The 24,576-nt window shown below is 43.9% G+C and overlaps 1 long non-coding RNA gene and 1 other non-coding gene across 2 annotated transcripts in view; one reads left to right on the top strand and one right to left on the bottom strand.

Moving 5' to 3' along the window:
• Positions 1 to 23,988, top strand: part of LOC138423128 (uncharacterized) — a 273,086-nt gene extending 249,098 nt beyond the window's left edge. The window contains exon 3 of the long non-coding RNA XR_011250139.1: positions 23,890 to 23,988. This is a non-coding gene — a long non-coding RNA (uncharacterized lncRNA). The remainder of the gene's footprint in view (positions 1 to 23,889) is intronic.
• LOC138424043 (U6 spliceosomal RNA) lies at positions 927 to 1,033 on the bottom strand. The gene has a single exon (XR_011250613.1). It is a non-coding gene; the product is annotated as a U6 spliceosomal RNA (small nuclear RNA).
• Positions 23,989 to 24,576: the final 588 nt, after the last annotated feature.

Here is a 24,576-nt window from a genome sequence, read left to right as displayed (position 1 = left end):
CAAAAACAGTAAATTGACTCAATAGAAAAGGAAACTTTCTAAATTATGCTGAAGTTTTGCCTTGAAATATAAACCTTGAAAGAATAAGACCAAGAGCTTCTTTCCTACTAGGAGAGAGATGCAGTGATACAAATTTAATTTATTGCGCAGTGGTTTATTTATCAGATGCTCTGCCTCCAAAGAGTTCAAAAAGCCTATGTCTGCAGAGGGAAGGTATGGCAATTCCTGCAGTTAATTTGGGTTTTGAAGGAGGACAATCCAGAAAATTTTGGCTCAAAGAAAATATTGGAGTTGTTTGGCTGTTTACACAGATGCCTCAGGGTCCCTTTGCCATCCTTCCAATTTCTGGAGTTAGGATCCTTCCTCAGAAAGGCTGTGAATGTTGCTGAGGTGAATTTGATTGACCTGAACTTGGCTGGCTATGGCTTCTGTCTAGAATGCTGGAAATTAGAAACAAGGTTTTCTCAAGTGCTCAGAAGTCTCTTTTAGGTTAATGTTAAATGAGTTTTTTGGCACTACTAATGATTTCTTTGCTGAACTCAATTGGAATAAGTTTATAAAATCTATTCATTACGTCACTGGCACCTGTACTTTAGTTTTCTTCTGAAAAAAATTTAAGATTATAATGTAATAAACTGTTCAAATTAATGTATAAACAAAGAAGGTAATGGTGCTAAAAGTAAACCAACCATTGATGGACTTGCAGTAACACCATGCGCTAGCTTGTAATGTTTTCCGTTAGCTATCTCCTGTACTCCTATATGGTCCCTCCCCTCATCTGTCTCCCTAATGTAACCACTACTTTGTTCTCTCTGTGAGTAGTCTCCTTCTTTTTTTTTTATTTTTTATTTTTTTAGTGTTTCATTTTATTCCCATTTTTTAAAATTTTAAAATCTTTAATTCTTACATGCGTTCCCAAACATGAAAAAAATATGGAACGCTTCACGAATTTGCGTGTCATCCTTGCGCAGGGGCCATGCTAATCTTCTCTGTATCGTTCCAATTTTAGTATATGTGCTGCCGAAGCGAGCACTCTCCTTCTTTTTGTTATATTCACTAGTTTTGGTATTTTTCAGATTCCATGTGTAAGTGATGTTATACAGTACTTGTCTTTCTCCGATTTATTTCCCTTAGAATAATGCCCTTCAAGTCTACTAATGTTCCCGTAAATGATAAAATTTCATGCTTTTTTTCTGGCTGAGTAGTATTCCACCGTGTGTGTGTGTGTGTGTGTGTGTGTGTGTGTGTGTCTATCTATCTATGTCACCTCTTCTTTATCCTTTCATCTGTCAATGGACAGTTAGGTTGCTTCCAAATCTTAGTGACTGTATATATTGCTGTTCAGAACATTGGGGTGCATGTATCTTTTCAAATTAGTATTTTTGGGGTTTGTGGGTTTTTTTGACATATACCCAGGAGTGGAATTGTGGGGTCATACTGTAGTTCCTTCTTTAGTTTTTTGAGTTGCCTCCATACTATTTTCCACAGTAGTTGCACCAATTTACATTCCCAGGAACAGTGCATGAGGGTTACCTTTTTTCTGTCTTTGCCAGCTCTTCTTATTTGTGTTCTTTTTGATCATAGCCATTCAAGAATTGGGAACATTTTATACTTTAAGCATTATCAAAGAGTAATTTTCAGGAAAATGGCAGTGTAAGAAATCTGACACCATGATGCTTAAAGGTTTTCTGCATCCATTAAAAGCTTATCTTTTAAAAAAATATTAATTTTTTAATTGAAGGATAATTGCTTTACAGAATTTTGTTGTTTTCTGTCAAACATCAACATGAATCAGCCATAGGTGTACATATTTCCCTTCCCTCTTGAACCTCCCTGCCATCTCCCTGCCCCAAAGCTTATCTGTGCCACCATTGTCTTGATTATCACCGAGAGATACTTATTAAGGACCCACTTGTAAAATAAGCTAATCAGCTCTGATGGCTTTCCTCTAAAGATGGCAGTCCATTTAGTGGGTAAAAATAAAAATTTCAAGAATAACAGTATAATTTACACTAGAAGCTCACTCTCAACAGTTAACTTCCCAGGTAATATTTCAGAGAAATCAAGTAGAGATAAGCTTTACTACACATTAAAACCACTCCAGTTCCTCTTTATCCAGCTAAGACATTCTCTGACCATTGACTTCAGACTAAAATTCATACCGTCCTCTCTGCAAATGAGCAAGTCACATGAAAACATATTGATGATGTTTTGACTGGTGTTAAACAGAAGAATGCCAAAGGAATTTGAGAAATCTCTTGGGTTTTTGAGGAGATGTCTATAAGACTCTATCATTTTACTTTGTATCTTAGAAAGTTGATTAATGGGATAAAATTAAGATATGATAGCAAAATTACACTAATGATAACAAAAAGACATTTTTCATCTGGATATTTGGACCTTTTATAGTTCAAAGCAAGAGTCCATTTCCAATTTTGAAAGAATAAATATTGTATACCTGTTAACCAAAGATAAGACACGAATTCAGTTGCCTGTTCATCTTTCATTTAGTTACATAGTCACATTTATTGGACATAAAAATGTGCTAAGCACCTTGGGAAATTAGGAAAGGAAGACAGAGGTCTTATCCTGGAATATAAATGAATAGAGTTGTCTCTGGGCTTGTGTTGTAGACTTTGGCCCGTCTTAGTCTCTTGGATTGTAAGTTACTTGGGAAGCTTTTCTTCTATCTCCACCAGCACTTACCCTGTGCTCTTTGGAATGCCCTTTTCCCCAGGAAGTCAGGCTATCCATTCTTTTTTCATTGTAGGGTAGCAGCAGATATGTTTCTCCCCATTTTGCTGATAGCAAAAGTGAAGTTAATTAAAATGTAAAGGTCACTGCAGATAAATTCATCTGACTCTGAAATTTTAAGATTTTGCTGCAGGAAGGAAAAGGTATATAAAATGTCAGGTGCAAGGTGTGTTCCATATTAGGTTTTCTCTTGTCATGAACAATGCTTCCTGACAGAGTGTTGCAAATGTTCTGAATGGTGTTTCACTGCAGTTAGAGAAAAGACATGTTAAAGAAATTGGTGAGCCCACACATCTCTCCTGTGACAAAAGAGCGCCCTCAGACTTACTGAACTGTGTTTTAAAAAGTCGTGCATGGACTATCTTGAACGTGAAATTCACTCAGTTGTGTCTGACTCTGCAAGCCCAGGGACATCCATGGAATTTCCTATGCCAGAATACTGGAGTGGGTAGCCTTTCCCTTCTTCAGGGGATCTTCCAAACCCAGGGATCGAACCCAGGTCTCTCGCATTGCATGGATTCTTTACCAGCTGAGCCATCAGGGAAGCCAAAGAATACTGGAGTGGGTAGCTTATTCCTTCTCCAGCAGAACTTCTGGGCCCAGGAATCGAACCTTTCCCTTCTCCATGGGATCTTCCCAACCCAGGGATCAAACCCTGATCTCCCGCACTGCAGGTGGATTCTTTACCAGCTGATACACAAGGGAGGCCCGGACTATCTAGAAGCCTGTAGTAGAAGAAAAAAATCAGTTTCTTCAGACAATAGACGTATTTGGTGGAGTTCTTGAAAGGGATGTGGTAATTTTATAGCTGAGAAAACAAACGTAAACATTTAAGGAATGATAAACTCTCCCAGTGGCATTCTCTTCCCCTTCTCAACATGGTGCACAATTGCCTGCAGGCTTTTTAAGTCAAAGAAGCCACCTGCATCTCTTATCCAGTACATCTTTAAGATTTTCAGTGCATGCGCGTGTGTGTGCTCAGTCATGTCTGACTCTTTGTGACCCCATGGAATGCAGCCTGCCAGGCTCCTCTGTCCATGGGATTTCCCAGGCAAGAATACTGGAGTGGGTTGCCATTTCCTCCTCCAAGGGATCTTCCTGACCCAGGGATCGAATCCATGTCTCCTGCGTCTCCTGCGTTGGCAGGCAATTTTTAAAATCACTGAGCCACCTGGAAAGCCCAAGATTTTCAATACTTCTGCTAACTTATGTCTGTGTGATTCAGATCTTTATTGGAAAATTGTGCAGTATCAGGATCAATATCCAGGGACTCTGGAATGCTTCTATACACTCAGACTCCCCTCCAGTGGGTGAATGTGCAATTTGAAGGGAACACATATCCCTCTGTCAATTAGGTTTTTAGGTTCATGAAAACAATGAAATCAGTCAGGTATTTAGCAAGGGGGAATATGAGACAATAAAATCTCTCATAATGAATTTAGCACAATTCACCTGGAAAGCAAAAGGGTAGAGGCCAAGAGAAAGAAAGAATGGCTGTAAGCTCAGATGGCTCCAAGAAATGATAAATGGACTTATTGACTACTTTTCAGAACAGCTACCTAGAATAGTTCTTTCCGAATGAACCATAACCAAGTTCTTAAGAAATAATTGGCAGGAGTATTTGGATGTAAAAGAAAAAAAGCCTCTCACATATATATTTACTTTTATTTTTCAAGACATCTTTTTTGTCTCTTGTTTCTGTCTTGTTCTTTAAGAAAGCCTGCATTTATCTCCAACTGGAAGAGAGGATAAGGGGGAACTTGGGAGATGTTTTTTTTTTATTCTTACATTTGAAACTGCTCTGCCTTTGATACACTTATAGGGTGGAAGAAAAGTCCTTTGTATAGACTCAGACTAGACACTGCCTCACCTGTCTCTCACAGGCTCCCTCTTACCCTCAGCCAATTGCTTCCCACCACCCCACTGTATTTGCGCTGGTAGTGGGTCCTAAAGTATTGCTATGGCCTGACCCCTATAGTAGAGTTTGTTTGTTGAGTGGCTGTGAAAGGGTAGAGGGGTAATGCTGGAAGGGCCCCAGGGAAAGCTGAGATTCCTATTAGAGGTCTGTGAGGAGCTTTCTCTCTTGCCTTCTGATATTTCCAGTTTCTCTTTGCAGCAAAAAAGCAGCTTTGAGTTCAGAGGGTCTTGAAGTATATTTACTTCTAGGAGTTATATTAGTATAGGTTACCAGACTGGAGGCTCAAAGTCACCATTTTAGCACAGTGAATGGATATAGTTAGTATGTGACCACCTTGCTGTTAGGCACATCCAAACAGTAGTTGGGGAGCTGCTATCAGAGGGCATGGCAATGGTGGTAACAGTATAGATTGGGCTGGTATGCATTCTCTCTAGCCCAAAAGGTTGAGCAGAGGCTGATAATATGTCCTGTCCTTTACAGAAGGGAATACTTATTAAGACTAGAGGTGGACCAGAGAATTACAAACAATATTCAGGGCATGGCAGAGCTACAGATAGGCCATGTTCTCCATTCTGTGTATGAAGGCAGCACATCAGGTTTCGATGTAGCTGCTTGGTGCTTTGTGTAAGTACATCTCCATCTTGACAAGTGCTGTTTGGGGGCTGGTGGAACTTGATTAAATTTAAGCAGTAGGTATCAGAGGTCTTGTCCCAGTGGTGTGATTGAACCAACTTACATGTGCTTGGTGACAGTCAACTTTGTGTGTATCTTTACAACTCTGTGTTAAGTCATAAGTTAGTAGCATGAAACAGGCCACAGAAGGAGTATTGGCACCATGAAAATTGGCAAAGCCTACAAATCAGAGCTAGTTGCCCAACGTGTCTAGGAGTACCACTGTCTTGAGCCCTTTTACTTGGAATGAACGGACAAGTGGGGACTGTGGAATTCACTTTAACCTGAGTAGAACTGCCTTTTGTCTACAGTCAGCACCACTAACCTCTGCTTCTAATGCTTCTCCTGTTCTGTGGGCTTCTGGTTAAAGCTCTCTCTCCTCTTGATTTTTCTGTTACTTTCTTTCTGCAACACTCTCTGGACACTTGCACCCTTTATCCTGTTTGGGTTTGTTGTTGCTGTTTTACTATATTCCCTGTTTCTCCACCCAGAATGTGAGATTGGGCAGAGGGGGCAGTTTGGGGGCACCAGCAATGGTGGTAACAATGACAGATAGGAATGGTTCCATACAAGGCTTATACAGAGAGGAAAGTGACCTGAAAGGCATATTAAAATAATTTAAAGCCTGGGAGTAACACCCATTTAATATAAATGAGCTGAGGGGAGGATTTTGTGGGTCTCATTCTGGACATGTTTCATCATTCTGAGGCTCAGTTAATGATTTTTGTTTTTAAGTCATCACTGTTGGTTCCCTATCAAATCTGCTCAAGGAGTAGTCTTCTCTATGGATAGGAGAGAAGACTGTGCAAGGAGTAAAGGGGAGCAAGAAGCTGTCGCTATACACTTCTGCACATGCCAGGAGGGCCTTCAGAAGAGCTCTGGAATGGAAAGGAGGAGGGAGGAGGAGGCACTGTAACAGTTCCTGCTGCAGCTCTATTAGCAGGAAGCTTTCCCCTTGGCTTCTTATATGCCTCTCGCCTCTCTGCAGGCCACATCAGGGACCTTTGCTCCCTGGTACCCAGAGTCCTAAGGGCTTCTAACTTCCTATCTTCTGTTTCCAGAACTTATGATCTTTTTTGCCAGGAGGCCTTCTACTGAAGACATCCCAGATAAGGGTGACCCATCAGAGAGGATCATCCATCTAGTTTACAGAAGCAATTTCAGAGTGGGCCCTGGGGCCTTGGATCCCGATGGAGGAAATCCAGGCAAATATGAGATGGGTAGCATCCCTTTAGAAAGTGAAAGTGAAAGTGAAGTTGCTCAGTTGTGTCCAACTCTTTGCGACTCCATGGACTGTAGCGACTGTAGCCTACCAGGCTCCACCGTCCATGGGATTCTCCAGGCAAGAGTACTGGAGTGGGTTGCCATTTCCTTCTCCAGGAGATCGTCCCAACCCAGGGATCAAACCCAGGTCTCCCGCATTGCAGGCAGACACTTTACCATCTGAGCCACCACTAAGAGAGTGTGCCAGTGTCTGGCTTTTCTGGGGGATGTGGGCCATTGGGGAGGTAAGTTTTCTTGAAGGTAGGTGTGAAGCATAGGTGTAGCTGGGCACGGGAGTAGAGATGTTTGGGAGAGGGGAGAATACAGGCTGAGTAACCACCTTGAGATGCTGGAATTTGCTCACTAGAGCTGAAAGACTTTCCTGCTTTTGTTCGGCTTCCTGGTCATACTGGCTGGATTAACCAAGGATCCACTAATTCCATTGACATATCAAAGATTCTTTGAAGACAGGAAGGTGAGTGAGGGCAAGAGTTGGAATAAAAAGTTGAGGACAAAGGAGCAGGTTTATTTTAAACACATTTTCTTTTGTCCACCTGGAACATATATCATCCTACACATGTGGTATTGGGATTTTTCAAGCACAATTCTGTCTCCTGTACAATGTAAATGCCTTTTTATATCACCATTTCAAATGTGTTGGTAAATTACATCGCTTACAATGCTCTTCTGCAAGTGGAGTTTTGGTTTGAAAATACTCAGAGGATGAGAGAATAGCTGACATGTGGGTTATAAACAAAGATATTTTCATTTTTTATTAATGTAAAATCAGCTTTCCCCACCTCCACTAAGCAGACACTGAACAAACAGTAAAAAGCACATTGGTGGAAGGGATGCTAAACTATTAGCCTATTCAGGAGACCCACATGTTTTGACTTGACCTTGAAAGTAAATGAAGGAAGGAATGAATGAATGGTGCCTTGGAATAAATATCACTAAGTGTCAGCTATTCTAGCACCAACCCTCGAAGAAAAATCTCTGGGCTTCGAATTAATGAGGTAAAATTGTATGTGTGTGTGGGAGGGGTTAATAGACCTGTCAAAATAGTGGCTTCTTTTTCTAATTTTTTTGGGGGGCTCAGTAGTTGCGGCACGCAGGCTTAGTTGTTCCGCAGCATGTGGGATCTTAGTTCCCCAATCAGGGATCAAACCCATGGCCCCTGCATTGGAAGATGAATTCTTAACTGCTGGACCACCAGGGAAGTCCTGTGGTTCCTCATTTTAAAAATCTTGGAAACTCTGCTTAATTTTTTACTTAATCTTTTACATCTACCTGGGTTCATATTGCTGACATATTTTTAAGTGCCATGAAATTAAGATTTGGAGGAACCTAAGTCTCCACAAACACAGATTCCCTATTCATATTTTCCTTTTTGTTTTTGGGTAAAAACAAGTACTATCTCAGGGGGAAAACGATTAAGGCTTATTGTCTCTATCTGTTAAAGCATGTCCAGAGGCGCAGGGTAGGATCAACACAAGAGTTTTTGACATCAGGGCTTCTAGTCCTGTTCGTACATGCTCCTCATAATTGGACAGCAAACAATGTTCCTTTTCTTCCTTATGACCCTCTGTCTTGCTGTGGAAATCTGTGCAAAATTGTGATAATTGCTATGATTGTACACTTGAAATTCCTGAACTCAGCAGTGGTGAGGAAAAGTGGCGAGCTCTTTGTGGTTTTTATGAAATCAAGTAAAATCTGGGAGAGATGATGGCTGGCTTTAGCAATTGGAACCAGGTACCATACAGTTAAATTTTTGAAAAAACGCATTTACCGGTGAACTTCTGTCATAGTGACACATTTCAAGTAACTATTTCATCTGCATTTGTTGGAAGGGGGCACATCAGTGCGCTTCATCACATGCAGTATTCTAACCAGGAAGCCCACTTATGAGAAGAGGGTGCAGGCAAGACCCTCACTGTGGCTTGAATGGCTGCCTCTCCCTGCCCTAATCCTAAAGCTCTGTCCAGGGTCAGCTATGACATTTGTGGGGCTGATTGTAAAATGAAAATACAGGCTCCCTTGTTAAAAATTTTATTAAGAATTTCAAGGCAGTGACAGCAAAGCAGTAAATCCAGTGTGGTTTTCTTCTGAGCAAGGGGCACATGTGAATCACAGGTCATACAAGGGGCTAGATCTTGCTCTGATCTTCCTAAATAAGAAGACGAGATTAAGGAACTTCCCTGGTGGTACAGTGGATAAGAGTCTATGCTGCCACTGCAGTGGATATGGGTTTTGTCCCTGGTCTGGAAAGATTCCACATGCCGCAGAGCAACTAAGCCCGCATGCCACAACTACTGAAGCCTGTGGGACTAGAGCCCATACTGTGCAGCAAGAGAAGGCACCACAGTGAGAAACTTATGTACCTCAACAAAGAGTAGCTGCCACTCGCTAGAAAAAGTCCACAGGCAGCAGCAAAGACTTAGTGCAACCAAAAATAAGTAAATAATTAAATTATATATATATATAGAAGAAGATAGGATAAGAAGGCAGTACTGAAAACCTCCCGAATATAATTTACAGTGTGTGCCAACAGGGAAGAGCACAGTAAAGAGGTGATGTTTCACTGAGGGCCTAGGGACCCATCCTTCCTGCCCTTGGAGACAGAGGAAGCTGGAGTGAGTGACTAGGGTGGCTTGAAGATCCCTTTAGAGTCTATAACTTTGAAGTCCTTATCCTGAGGGGACTCTAATTCGGAGATGCTATACTTTTCTTTGTTGTTGGTTGGTTGGTTTAGTTGCTAAGTTGTGTCCCACTCTTTGCAACCGCATGGACTATAACCAGCTAGGCTCTGTCCATGGAATTTCCCAGGCAAAAATACTGGAGTGGGTTGCTGTTTCCTTCTCCAGGAGATCTTCCTGATCTAGGGATCAAACCAGCATCTCCTGCATTGGTAGGTGGATTCTTTTTCACTGAGCCACCAGGGAAGCCCCTTTTTTCATTACTCTTCATAAATTGAGAATTGCAGCTTTATCAGTTATTAACAAGGATGACCTGGGGCTGGTGATAATAGAAATACACTTACCTCAAAGAGTGTTTGTGAGAGTCAAATTCCGCGAGAGATGTGATATGCTCTGGAGAGTTCTGGGCACATGGTCAACTTTCAATAATGGTGACGATGATCATGGTGATTCGGGCGAGTCTTGCTTTTGGAAAAGTGTGTGTGAGAGAAAAAGCCTCCTCTGTGTCTATCCACTCGGGCCCCAGGTGACAACTTGGCTGAAGATTTGTGCTGTCCCAGCAGGTCTTCTCTGAATCCTTTTTTCCCAGCTTCCTTCAGCTTAACTTCTTTCAAATGTAGACTCTTTTGAATATGATGAAAGTCCACGTGCTAACAAAGACGCTGCTGGCAGCAAGGTCACCCAAGGAGAGGCAGTCTTGTCGTCTGGGCGCACAGAACAACACACATTTATTCAGATGCTCCGGAGGCCAGCCCACTGTGCTGAGCCTCAGAGGATGCTGCCTCTCGCCGCCTGTTTCCAAGCCAGGCAGAGGGAGGCTCTTTCCCCCTGGACTCAGCTTGGAGAGTCATCAAGGCCCACTTGTCAGTGTTGTTAGTGACGTCAGATGCTTTCACAGATCCTGTTCTGGTCCCAGAAGTGGCGTGGCTCAATTTAGGAGTGTCGGGTCCTTTTCTGTGCTGCTCCATCCTTTTCCTCACAGGATGGGTGAGGGCATGGACTGGCTGGCTTGAGTCAAGGTCACTGCAGCATTCTAGGGCGGTGGGCCCACTCTATCCGAAACGTTTCTCATATCCACACTTGCTCCCTCAGGATTAACAGAATCTCTTAGATCTGGCATTGGAAAAGATCCTGTTGCTGGGAAAGATTGAGGGCAGAAGGAGAAGGGGGCGGCAGAGGATGAGATGGTTGGATGGCATTACTGACTTAATGGACTTGAGTTTGAGCAAGCTCCGGGAGATGGTGAAGGACAGGCAAACCTGGCATGCTACAGTCCATGGGGTCACAAAGAGTCGGACAGCTTAGCAGCTAAACAACAAAAACAACTTAGATCTGTCAGGCCTCCCACTCCACCATCCAACTGCACCGAAAATCCTAACTCAGCTCACACCCTGGGATCTGACTTCTCTGCCTCCAAAGTGTTCAGGATGCCGTCCTTCACTCTGGGGAAGTGTGTTTTATTTCAGCAAATGGAGTGTGTTTTTCATGATCGGCACCTTTGCTTTAGTCTTGAGGCAGATGGCTGAGTATTGCTTTAGCTGGAGGGTCTTTGGCTGTAGCAGATGTGTCAGAACAGAAGCAGAAGTGGTATTTGTCAAACACCTTCTGGGTTCCCAGCGGTGTCCTAGGGTGGTGGTTATTTTATTTATTCTTGGAAGGTGGAAATGATTATCTCATTTTTTTTGGTTGATGAAGAAACCAAGGCTGTTTCAGGATGGTGCCCACAAGCACATACCTGGTAAGTGGCAGCACCAGCATTTAAGTCCAACTTTGACTCATGTTTCTCTCAGTGATTGTTTGTTGCCTCACCAGACTAGCATCCTCAGACGGGAACATTCATCCTAACACGTAGGCCTCAGCTGTGAGGCAGACACACATTCTGCACACACAGGCAGGGAGGAGCAGGGAGGGGCGGGATCTGGTGGAGTATCTGCTGTAGTTACATGAGCAGTACCTGGGGAACACAGAATCCCTGCGGGCTGCCCACTGCACCTGCCTCTCCTTAGAAGACAGCATGAACATGGGCCCAGAGAACTTTGGGTACCGCCTAAATGTATACTTTTACCCATAATTAGCTATAAGGAGAGGGGCAACTAAAACTAAATATCAGGATAGTAATGCCCAGACTCATGGCAGAAAGACTTCCATTTGCACATGAACTAAGGGAAGGTTAAAGCCCACGTCTTTAAAGACGTGGACTTGTGCATATATCCAGAGAAAACTCTGCTTCGAAGACACATTCACCCCAATGTTCACGGCAGCATTATTAACAATAGCTAAGACTTAGAAATACCCTAAATGTCCACTGACAGATGAATGGATGTAGATGTGGTGTATATGTGTGTATATGTGTATACACACACACACACACTGGAATATTGCTCAGCCATGAGAAAGAATGAAATAATGTCATTTATAGCAACATAGATGAACCTAGATATTGTCATATTATTAAGTGAAGTAAATATCATATGATATCACATTTATATCATCTAAAAGTTGATACACATGGACTTACTTACCAAACAGAAATAGAGTCATAGATGTAGGCAACAAACTTATGATTACCTGGGTGGAAAGAGGCAGGGAGGGATAAGTTGAGAGATTGGGAGTGACATATGCATATTACTATATGTAAGATAGATAAGGATCTACTGTATAGCATTGGAAATTCTAGTCAATATTTTATGATAACCTGTATGGGAAAAGACTCCAGTATTCTTTCCTGGGACATTCCATGACAGAGGAGCCTGGCAGGCTACAGTCTATGGGTCACAAAGAGTTGGATATGACTTAGTGACTAAACAGCAACAGCAATATGGGAAAAGAATCTGAAAAAGAACATATATGTATGTATAAATGAATCTCTTTGCTATATACCTGAAACTAACATAACATTATAAGTCAGTTATACTTCAATTAAAAAAAAAATTAAAAAAAAAGACCTGGGCAATATTCCACCGGCATCTCTGACAACATTCCCCTGAGGCATCTCAGTTAGTGGGGTAGGGGCTGCTTGGATGAGAGACCTTGGGCAGCTTAACATGGCAACAGGTAAACATCAAGAGGAAGACCTGGACCAGGTGCAACTTTCACTGTGCTTCAGAAGAAGCCTCTTACCAAGACGGACTCCTTATGCCTGCCACCGACGGGAGTGGTGCCCGGGGTTCCTGATATCTCAAAGGGTGGGTGTGTTGGACTAGGGGCCTGACAGGGCTGCTGTAGGTGGAGGTCTAAGCTGTCAGCAGCTCAGGGCTACCAGCAGCAGGGCTAGCACTTTCGTTTTAGCTGTTTCACCTTATCCCCTGGGCAGTGCTGAGTTTGGTAGAGGGCAAGAGCATCGGTGGAACTTAAGGCTGACAGATACCTATCTCTGACCTCACTGATTATCACTATCTCCCTGCTCTACACCCTCATATTACAAGGAAACTGGAATTGCAATGTGTTATCTTAGATTTATTTGTGGAATTCTTTGAGTCATGTGTCATCTTGTCCGTTTTTTGTTCATCATTGTTCCCAGTACTGCCACATATAGCAAGTATTCAAAATATATTTTGTCACTGAATTAATTATTGAAAAGACATTCTAGAAATAATAGAAGATGAGAAAGTGCTTTAGGAATAGTTTAGCGCTGTCTTTCTTGGCTCTGCTGATTAAGTACATGACAGATACCATAACTATCACAGTTCCAGATAAGAATCCAGAAAATGCTATCTTTTACAGTGTCATAGAAATATAACCTTTGTTCCTTCTCAATTGCTGGAAATATACTTGTCTTTGAATGAAATGAGGCATTGGAGCAATAAATATGCCCTTTTGCCCTGGCTCTGAATTTATCAGTTATAGTTCCCACACTGAAAGCATGAGAGTCATCATGAAAAAGTCAAAGAAAGGAAAATAGATCTTCAAGCTCTGCATGGAGACCCTAGGTCAAGGTAAACGTCTAGGGGAGGCTGAAAGCAGGAAGGTTTGGAGGTTGCCAGTGTGGTCTGAGGGGATCGGAAAGCCTAGCTTGACCAGAAGGAGTCCTTTATTGGCTTAACTGGAGGGTCACAAATCTCTATCTTTAGTGATTTCTCTTTGGATTTAGATTTGACTATAGAGTTCTATAAAAGTGCTAACATTTTTCTGGGTGAGGTGGATAGGAAGCCAGGAGCACCCTGGAAGCAGGAAGGCAGTAATTATTTTGATAAGTCTGTGCAGTTAATGACTGAGCAGAGGTCTCCCAGGGCAGAAGGAAAGCACTGGGTAAAGCAGGAAGCAGACTGGAGTATGGGGAGTTTGGGGGCTAGTGGGAGTTTGTAGGAAAGGTCTTGAGGAGGTGGTTTCAGGGGATATTCCTGTGGGGGGCAAGTAGGAACTTTGCAGAGGAATGTTGCCAGGGTCCCACCAAATACCTGGGTACTCTGCAACTGGATGTTTTGAGGAGTTGTTTAATTAGGAGACTGTTAGAAATGTGTGTTCAGAGTTTAGGGAAATCAAACCAGGGATACTGTAGAACCCTGGGATGAACACTAATGGGGAGCTAGCTGCTCCACACCCTCATGGAGAAAGGGAGGGAACTGGCTGTGGATCTGGGAGGGGGTAGCCACAGGAGGGGCACTTACAAAATGTGGTGGGTTAAAGACGGATAAAATTCTCTGATACTCCTTTCATCAAGAGTGGGGTCTGTGGTCTTTCACCTTGAATCAGAGGGGGCCTCTGCAACTGCTTTGACCAATAGAACCTGGCAGAAGTTTGTATAGCTGTTTCCAGGCCCAGGTCTTAAAGACTAGAAGCTTCCATTTCCTTTCCCTTGGACACTTGCTCTTGGAACACACACTTGCTCAGAGCAAGTTTAACAACCCCAAGTGGAGGCCCACCTGGGAAACTGTTAACTTTGCTAACAGCCCTGACTAAGCTCACCCAGACCATAACCAGCACCAACTTGTTAGCCACCTTGGAAGTGGATTCTCCAACCCTAGGCATGCTTCTCTGGCTTATGCCATGTGGGACAGAGACGAGTTGCCCACAGAGCTAAGCTATTAAGTGTCAGGGGGTAGTTTATAACTATCAGTGGTTACTGGGCTATATGAGTTGTGGCCTCAGTAGAGGGACACAGATAACCCACAGTAGCCTGGCAGGAAGGGAGCCAGGGAGACAACCCCGCTGACTCCTCTCATCTCCTGCCTACTTATTTACTGCCCGTGACCACTGGGTGGACTCAACAAAAGCCAGAAGAACAGGAACCTGTTGATGGCCCCGTGTGGGTCAGTTCCCTGGGGCACACAGAGCAGTTGGAGAAGTGTGAAGTGAGATCTGGAGGGACAGATGGGAAACAGCCAGCACAGGCACCAGGCAATTTAACGTTGGTGTCATGGTGTTGATCCCATTCGATAAAACTCAACCCGCCAGAATACAAATCTCAAAAGACAAAGACCAGATCTCTTTTGGAAGGTGGCCAGGAATGTGATCAGTAAGTGAGGAAGGAGGAAAATCTGTCTGAGACATTTCTTAATCAAATAGCTAAATGTTTGATTTAATCAATATTAATGAAAAATGGAAAGTGCAGTAACACCCTAAGGATGTTGCCCCCTCAGAGCAGCTCTGGGGTTGAGCCCCCCTCCTCAGTTTCCTGAGTGACTGTCTACGCAGAGCCCTGGGGAGCCTGATGCTCAGTGAAGGAACTGGCTCTGTCTTTATGTCCCAGAAACTAAACATCTGTGCTTCCAGGGTAATCGGAATAATCTGGCCAAGGGAGAGAGGGACACCAGCCCAGGTCTGAAGCCCCAGATAGACAGACCCAGACTACCTGGGCAGAGTCAAGACTCATATTACTCTGCTAGTCAGAAGTGGCAGTGAACCCCAAGCTCCTGGAAGAGATCCCTGGAGCAGTGCCCAGAGCCAGGGCCCTCTCCACATCAGCTCTGGGGGGCAGGAGGGCCACTCCCTGGGCTCTGCGGCTGGCCACAAAGCCAGAGGGGTGCTCACCAATGTCTAGCAGAGATTTTGCAACACCTATGAGTGCGAGCTTTGAAACACTGTCCTGGGAGACAGGTGGTAGTGTCACAAGTAGAGCTGGGATTCAGGAGTCTAGCTGCCTGGATTCGAATTCAGGTTCTGCCTCTTGCTAGCTGTGTAACCTTATTTAACTCCTCTATGACTCTACAAGGGCTTCCCTTGTAGATCAGTTGGTAAAAGAATCTGCTTGCAGTGCAGGAGACCCGGGTTCAATCCCTGGGTTGGGAAGATCCTCTGGAGAAGGAAATGGCAACCCACTCCACTATCCTTGCCTGGCAAATCTCATGGACAGAGGAGCCTGGTGGGCTGCAGTCCATGGGGTTGCAAAGAGTTGGGCACGACTGAGCGACTAACACTTTACTTACTTGTGACTCTGTTTCCTCAACAGTAAAATGGGACTGCTATCATACACTATGTGCAGCTTTTGTAGAGGATAAATGAGCTCTTAGCATGTACTGAAGGAAGCCACAGGATGAAGTGGTTAAAAGCACCAGCTCTGAAACCACATGGCCAGGGGCTTGAATCCTGACTCCATGGATGATACGCATGATGTGGGCAAGTTATTTAGTTTCTCTGTCTCAGTGTCCTGTTTTCTGGAGGAATAGCAGTACCTCCTTCATTTGGTTGTCACCAGGGCCGATGAGTTCTTCTGCGTGAAGGGTTTAGGGTAGGTGGTGGCTGCACTGCACCTTTAGCTGAGGTGAGCACGCTGTCCACTCCATCCCGCAGGCTTGGCACATAGCAAACTTGCCATAGTGTTTGCATTCTGTTGGAAGCACAGGCTAGAGGGAGAAACCCATGAGCTCAGCTCACATTCAACAGGAGCTCCCAGACTGCCCTGCCTCCAGGCTAATGGCTCTGAACGTAGCTGAACTGTCTATTCCCACAGGTGTGGTCACACTCGTTTTTAAAGTTTTTTTTTCTTGCTATGCTCCAGTCACATCTTAGCTTCTGGGCCGCCCACCAAAGATACTGTCTGCTCCAGTGGTGCTCTCAGACCTGGCGGGGCAGAACGGGGCTGCCCCCGTCAGTGTGGGGTGACTGATGGCTCACCAGCCTTCCCTTCTGCCCTGCGGCCTGGTTGTGAAAGAAAGCAAATGAAAAATGGTAGCAATAAAGAAGGCTGCTCCCAGTAGACAGCGCCTCTTTGTTTCCAGGTAAATGGTAGCGTTTGGGCCAAACGAAGCCTATGGAGGGAACCTGGTATCTGAGCACTGGGTTCTCTTGCCAGCTTCTGGAACCCACTTGTGACATGGCTACTCTCCTGACCCTCAAGCGTACCCTTCCTTAAGACCTTGCCCTTTAGAGGTCTCATCATGATTTGCTGGTCAAGAGTAGTTTGCTCTGATAGAGTGCAGGGTGGGGGTGACTGAAACCACAGGGGCTGCAGGTAAATATTCCCCAGCATCAATGGGCAGGTGAGAAAACTCTGGTCTTGAATCTCCCCTGCCCCTAATAGGTTGGGTGACATCATGTTATTTCTTTGCCCTTTGCAAAATAAAGGCCACCTGAGCTGACTTTGAAGGGGTATCCTGAGACTAATAAAATCCCTGGAGAAAGAGCCAAGGAAAATCAGGTGTGGGTATTTACTGTGTTGACAGAGCAGCTGTGCTCTTCAGATTTCTCTGATTGTAGGACCTGGAAGGCATCCTCAGGTGGAGAGAGTTTTTCTTCCTGCCTCTCCTCTGCTCTCCCATTGGTGCTCTTTCCCGCAGATCAGGATGATTCTCAGGAATGGCTGCTCCTAGGAGTAGCAGCGAAGCAGGAAGTCTGGGAAGAAAGCCCTTCAAGCCTGGCCTGCAGCAGCTTCTCCTCCTGGGTGAGTCCTCTGAGAGCCCAAGGAAGGGCTACCCGCACCCTCCTCACTCGGGCTGTCCTGAAAAAAAAACTGCCCCACAGGTAGGCCCCATGCCTTAGCTCTGCCCTTTCTATAAGATGCCAATCCTTTTGCCAGGCCACAGAGCCATGGTTCCAGCTGTGCATCGTGTGACAAAAGAGGTGGTACAAACTACAGCAAATAGACTTGCAATGTTTACCGTCCAACCGCAAAGCCCGACTGCCAAATAAAGCCATCTCAGTTCCACTGCAATCTTTGCAGATAAAATTTTCAGTCAGCCACCAGAGGGTGCCCACAGAGCTCTCTGAAAATGACCCAAACCTGCAGAATTAGAAAATTTCCAGTGGATCTAAGAGTAACACCAAATAGAGTTCCCTCACATATGTCTGGGAGTGATGCACAGGCCAGCTAGGGAGCTGCAAGTTTGCAGGGGATGAAGAGTCAGGGTGGGAGTGATGGAAATTATCTGAATTTTAGCTAAACAAGTTGCATCTTGATTTTAAATTGGCAATTGCAATAGCACTTTGAGGATTGGCTCAGGGCGAATTTTCATTCCCAGCCAAATTCCCTCTCCTACCCTTTCTTTCCCCATCCATGTGTACAAAGGAAATGCAAATACATGTAAATATTAGCCTAAGCCACAGGCTTAGGAAGGTAAGGCTGCTGCTGCTTTAAAAAAAAATTCCTATAATGCGAGTGAAAAGAAAGATTTTCTGAGCCACTGCTCCTGCATGAGGTGAGGCGTCAGGAAGAAGAAATGGAGAAGCCGTGGTTCTCTGAAGAGCTGGCCTGGCGTGGTGCCTGCCTGGGATGAGAGGAGCAGGGGAGTGGCAGCCTCCCTATCCCCACCAGGGCTGGCAAGCAGGCTGTGTCTGGCCTCCGTGTCTTTCCAGGGCCTGGCACACTGGCTGACACACAGTAGGTGCCTGTTAATGTTTGTTGAATGAGTGAATGAATGAATGGGAAGTGAGCTGGGTGGGTAGGACACCGCCTGGGATCTTTCCCCAGGGTGAGGGGAGAATTGGGAAGGGGATGGCTGGGGTGGAAGGGTAGTTTTCCAGGGAGGAGAGGTCCCATGTTCGATGTTAGCTTCCTCTGGTTCAGGTCCTTTCTGTGGATGTTCAAGACTCCAGATGCGATGCTTTGTTTTAATGTTGGTCAAACTGCCCAGTGGTCCCATTCATTCATAAGAAACACTCATTCACAGTTACTGGTTACCTGATGGGGACCCTGGCAGTTATCCTCATGCTGGGGACACCAGCCTCCCTCAGCTTTGGCTGTCTGGAAATCTGGCCAGCTGGGAACTGGGTGACGGTTGCAGGACAACTGGGCCATTTATCTCTCTGGATAAGGTGTGTGTGTGTGTTGCCATAATATGCCTTGTGTGTGGGGTGTGTGTATGTGTTGCCATAATGCCTTGTGTGTGAGGTGTGTGTTGCCATAATGCCTTGTGTGGGGGGTGTGTGTTGCCATAATATGCCTTGTGTGTGGTGTGTGTGTGTGTTGCCATAATGCCTTGTGTGTGGTGTGTGTGTGTTGCCATAATGCCTTGTGTGTGGGGTCTACCGTCTACACAGCTCTTTGACACTACCCATGGCTACCTTTTGCTGGTACATACATAGAAGAGATGATATGTATTGATATTTAAAGTTAGAAATTTAGGGACAAGTTATTTTACTTAGGTTTCAGTACTTGTAATTCATCACAGAAGGAATCATGGTGTGAAGGTGTTACAGGGTTTTAAGATTCCTACATATGTTCCCTTTCCAATATTTCTCCTTTGGGGCAGCTTTAATGACAATTTGGGGGGTCCTTCAGATGAGCCAGGAGGGCTGCTGGCTGCTGGGCTTGGAGAAAGGGAATGGTTTTGGGAATTAACCTTTCTCCCTCCTCCCCGCCTAAACTGAGTCTTTCCACCTGATTAGCACAACAATGATCAGATTTTCCCCACCTGCCTGAGAAGAATGGGTTCCTGACCAGGATCCTTTCAATTTGCAAATCTCATGCAGATGAAGCCCTGAAGATTGCTGGGCCCTCTCAGTGTTGGCCTAGCTGGGTGCTCCACGCTGCATGAACTCTGCAGTGACTGAGCTTATGTCTTCTGGACCTTTTGTTATTTCTTATCTTCACCAGGCCCTGGCACAGCACTGTATACTTAGAGAAGGTTAGACCCAAGGGAGAGGCTATTAGGAAAGGGTCTCAACAAACTAGTGGTAGCCAAAGCAAAGGAAAAAGTTCTAGAAAGCTAAACAGGCTCCTGAAAGACTGTTCCATCAGATTGTTTTGTTAAAATAAGATCTCTCTCTCCGTGTTTCTACACGTATATATATATATATACACGTAGAACTGAATCACTTTGCTGTATGCAACAGAATTCAACATTGTAAGTCAACAATACTTCAAAAAAAAAAAAAGTTGGGGAAAGAGATCTTCTCTGGAGGGGAAAATCCATTTTTTGAAAGGGAAGAAAAGCAAAGGAAAGAGAGGCAAAGAATAACCCAAACAACCTCTTTGCCTGAGCTCTCTGTTAAGAAGGATCACAGCACGGACCAAAAGACTAGGGAGTTTGGACACCAATAGAGAGAGAAAGAAGTCAGACGACTGTTTACCTTATATCCACTCATCAGGGACGTGATGAGGTTGTGTGGCTTTGTGAGTGTCATTTTATGAAATAAACAGAGATAATCTCTCTACTGTTTCCAAGAATGACCTAAGGGAAGGAAGTCAGCTTTAAAATGACCACTTTGTCAGGAAAGTGACATAAACAGTGAACAGAGAAAGTGGCATAAACATTTACTTTTTTTGGTCTGCTGAATAGATACAGTTCTACAAAGCTCAACTAATTCCTTTGTATTTCGTGAACTCATCTTGAATATCTACCATGTCTCAGGCACTGAGACCTACATTCTTGTCCTCGAGGGGTTTGCAGTCTAGTGAAGGAGGCAGAAAAATGACCAGATTGTACCAGAGAGGCCAAGCTTCTCTGGTACAGAGAAGCAAGATTGTACCAAGAGGGCACTCCTGTGACCTCTGCAGGGGGAGTTCTTGCCCAGAGCCTGGGAGGCACAGCCCTCATGCCATGGTGCTCCATCCCTCATGTGCTGCAAGTAGGCCAGAGATGGGCGCCTGATGGTTTGTCCGGGTCAACTAACAACTAAGCTGAGCCAACCCAGTTCCTTACTTGACAATTTGTAATTAGGTTGCTGGAGAGACAAAGTCAGATATGGGGAACAAAGCTGAAATTTACGGAGACTTGGGGCTGAAGACACCTTAATGAACCACACATATCCAGAGAGTGATGAAGCAAAGGAAGCCAGCCAGGGGACAACATGGGATGACTCACAAAGGGAGCGATATGAGAGAGCTTATTAGATGTCTCTGGGAGATGGAGAATCACTTTTTGTTCCAGCCCTGGTTTCCACATCCAAAAGCAGGAGGCTTGATTTCTCATCTTTGTGTCCCGTGAGATTGCAGTTCTTAAAAATAAATTCCTCACTTCCTGAGCTAACTGAAGTGAGTTTTGTCGTCTTATAATAAAAAATTTCCTGATTTTAATTCAAAATGTTACACAATAATGTATTGGTTGCCTAGGACTGCCATAGCAAATTATTGTAACTGGATGACTTAAAGCAACAGAGATGTGTTCACTCACAGTTCTGGAGGCCAGAAGTCCCCATCAAGCAGGGTTGGTTCCTTCTGGAGGCTCTGAGGAAGAATCTGTTTCCATGTTCTCCCCCAGCTTTGGGGGTTTCAATAATTCTTGGTCTTCCTTGACCTGTGGAAGCATTGCTCCAATCTCTGTCTTAATTTTCATCTGGTGTTCTCCCCACGTGTCTCTGTGATTCTGTTTTTATCTCTTACAAGGAAGCTCATCAATTTGATTTAGGGCCTACACTAATTGAGAATCATCTCATCTAGAGATCTTTACCTTCATTACATCTTGTTGTTGTTCAGTAGCTAAGTTGTGTCTGACTCTTTGAGAGCCCATGAACTGCATCACACCAGGCTTCTCTGTCCGTCACTGTCTCCCAGAGTTTGCTCAAACTCATGTCCACTGAGTTGGTGATGCCATCCAACCATCTTATCCCCTGTCACCCCTTCTCCTCCTGTCCTCAATTTTTCCCAGCATCAGGGTCTTTTCCAGTGAGTTGGCTCTTCGCATCATGTGGCCGAAATATTGGAGCTTCAGCATCAGTCCTTCCAATGAATATTCAGGGTTGACTTCCTTTAGGATTCACTGGCTTGATCTCCTTGCTGTCCAAGGGACTCTCAAGAGTCTTCTCCAGCACCATAGTTTAAAGGATCAGTTCTTCAGTTCTCAGCCTTTGATGGTCCAACTCACATCTATACATGACTACTGGAAAAGCCATAGCTTTAACTATATGGACCTTTGTTGGAAAAGTGATGTCTCTGCTTTTTAATATGCTGTCTAGGTTTGTCATAGCTTTTCTTCCAAGGAGCAAGTGTCTTTTAATTTTGTGGCTGCTGTTACCGGCCACAGTGATTTTGGAGCCCAAGAAAAGAAAAATCTGTCACTGTTGCCACTTTTGCCCCTTCTATTGTATTCTATTTTGAAGTGATGGGACTGGTTGCTATGATCTTAGTTGACTTAAAACTCAGTCACAAGGAACAGGCTCTTTGATTTTTAAGTTGAGTTTTAAGCCAGGTTCTTCCACTCTCTTTCACCTTCATCAAGAGGCCCTTTAGTTCCTCTTTGCTTTCTGCTACTAGGATGGTAACATTTGTGTATCTGAGGTTATTGATATTTCTCCAGGCAATCTTGATTCCAGATAGTGCTTCATCCAGCCCAGGATTTTGCATGATGTACTCTGCAAATAAGTTAAATAAGCAGGGTGACAACATTCAGCCTTGATGTAATCTTTTCCCAAGTTAGAACCAGTCCATTGTTCCATGTCCTGTTCTAACTGTTGCTTCTTGTCCTGAGTACAGGTTTCTCAGGATACAGGTAAAGTGGTCTGGTATTTCCATCTCTAAGAATCATTACATCTACAAAAACTCTTCTTCCAAATAAGATTGTATTCTGAGGTCCTGGGTGAATATATCTTGGGGGGGACACCATTTACCTACTATAAACAAGGTATGAGTATGTTTATTGCTGGATTACTCAATTGGTGGGCATGTGTTTAAGCAATAAAGCAGAGGTACAGAGAAAGGGAATTTTTTGGGATGGAATATGATAAAAAATGAAGTCCCTATGGAAAAGATTATGATTTAGGAATGCTTTTAATTTTATATTGAAGGGAGAAAGAATTCATACTTTCAGTGCCTATGGTCTCTAAATGTATTAATCAATGTAATCTGTGAATTATAAATAGTCATGTGTTTGGAAGGTGGGATGTAAGAGGAGTTATTTTGTTGTTGTTGGTTTTATTATATTTTTATATTTATCGAGGCCACTGGTGACCTTTGTAGGAATAACCATCATATCACTAACCTCAGAGGGTTGGGAGTAAGGATTGAATGGAAGTAAGAAGATTGTTAGTATGGATATCACTTGCAAGAAGTGTGATTGTGAAATGAGAGGAAGATTTGAGGGTCTCTGAGGGGTGGTCTGTCGTCTCTAATGTGCTGTGTGCTAAGTCGCCTCAGTCGTGTCTGACTCTTTGCAACCCCATGGACTGTAGCCCACCATGCTCCTCTGTCCATGGGGATTCTCCAGGCAAGAATACTGGAGTGGGTAGCCATGCCCTCCTCCAGGGGATCTTCCCCACCCAGGGATCGAACCTGCATCTCTCATGTCTCCTCCATTGGCAGATGGGTTCTTTACCACTAGTGCCACTCTATAGTTGATTCATAATATACTATTTGTGTTTGAATACTATGATTAGCTTTAACCTCTCTCAGAGCTTCTTAGGGATGATATCCACTGATGATGTCTCTTAAACAGCATAAAACAAGTTGTTAATCAGGACCCAAAACTTCCCCAGATGCCTTCATTCTTTGTTTAAAGCATCACCTCACTGCCATCTTACACTTGTAGTGACCTTAGCATGCCAGGCCAGTGCCCTCTTGGTCCCTGGTACTAGCTAATTTCCCTGCCTGAATGTCCTTCTTCCTTGATTACCTACTTATCTTTCAAAGCTCAGCTGGAGTATTCCATTTGCTTTACTGTGAAGTTCCTTATGAAGTTATTCATTCCTTAGAACTCCCGTAGCACCCTTAGATTATGTACATAGAGCACTTATCACTGTCCTATGAAATTCACTAATTTTCTGCCTCTCCCATTAAATCATTGAGATTGGGATCCCTGTCTTTCCTTCTTCTGGTCCTCAGCGCCTCACATAGTATTGGGCATGCAGTATGAGTTCCATGAGTGTTGACTGAATTTTGTAGTTTGCAGTTAATACATGACTAAACACTAAGTATATGTGAAGGGGGACATTGTTGGATGTCTTGCAAAGGGAACCAACGAGTCAGGAGAGAGAAAAAGAGAGGGGCATGGGGCAGACTCATTATCAGCTTCCATTGCCCACTCCTGTCACTACCAGCATCCAGGTTTTGTGCAGATGTTCACCTTCTTGCAAGCAGCCATGTGCCTTGGTGGGAACTCACCTTCACCCACCCTAGGGATGGGTCTGATTGACCTTAAGGTGATCACATTCCTATTGTCAGTAATTGATTTGGAAATGGGAAAGCCACCAAATTCTGACCAGTCGTACATGGGAGACTTCTGGGAAACGTTTCCTTGCCTAAAAGAACAAAAAGAGATGCTATCTCTTCTTCTCAAGGTGTTGTCATGTCTGGAGAGGATACTTGGAAATGCCGAAGACATTTTTCCATCTGCCTGAGAATGGAGCCAACGACTGAGGATGGAGGAACATAAAATGGTAAGAGCCTGGAATTATAATGACACGGCCAGGGTACTGACACTGCCTATCCATCTCCCTGCTCTTTGAGAACTAGCTATCGCAGTTCATGCGTTTCCTTATTCTGGAAGGTGGTTTGAATCTGTTGCTATGACTTGAAACCAAAAGCATCCCAACTGAAACAACTTGCTATATAGCACATATTCATTAATTATACAACTTTTATTTTAAAGTGGCTATAGAAATCAAAGAGCCTGTTCCTTGTGACTGTTACGCACCAGGATTTAGAAAAGTAAAATATGATATTCCTATGGTCATCTCATAAGCCCAAGTTTATGCCATTCACTTGACTATGGTACTCAGATTGTAGAGGTTAAATTTCTTTTCCTGGAAAACTAAGAAAAATCTAGTCCTGAGCTATCTGAGGGAAAGTAAACAAAGTTGTAAGACACAGACAGGAAACCTTGTTTTCATGGATCACTGACCCAAGGAAAGAGTTATTTAAGGAGATACATAAATAAATTTTTTAAAATTGAAGGTACAACTGCTTTTAGTTACATTAAAAAAAATCAATCCAGGGTGCCACTGGTACATAAATGAAGAGATAGA

Source organism: Ovis canadensis, chromosome 18 (genome assembly GCF_042477335.2).
Source record: "Ovis canadensis isolate MfBH-ARS-UI-01 breed Bighorn chromosome 18, ARS-UI_OviCan_v2, whole genome shotgun sequence".
NCBI classification, from domain to species: Eukaryota; Metazoa; Chordata; class Mammalia; order Artiodactyla; family Bovidae; genus Ovis; species Ovis canadensis.
The sequence above is the reverse complement of the archived record's forward strand: the minus strand, read 5'-3'. Positions and strand labels throughout refer to the sequence as shown.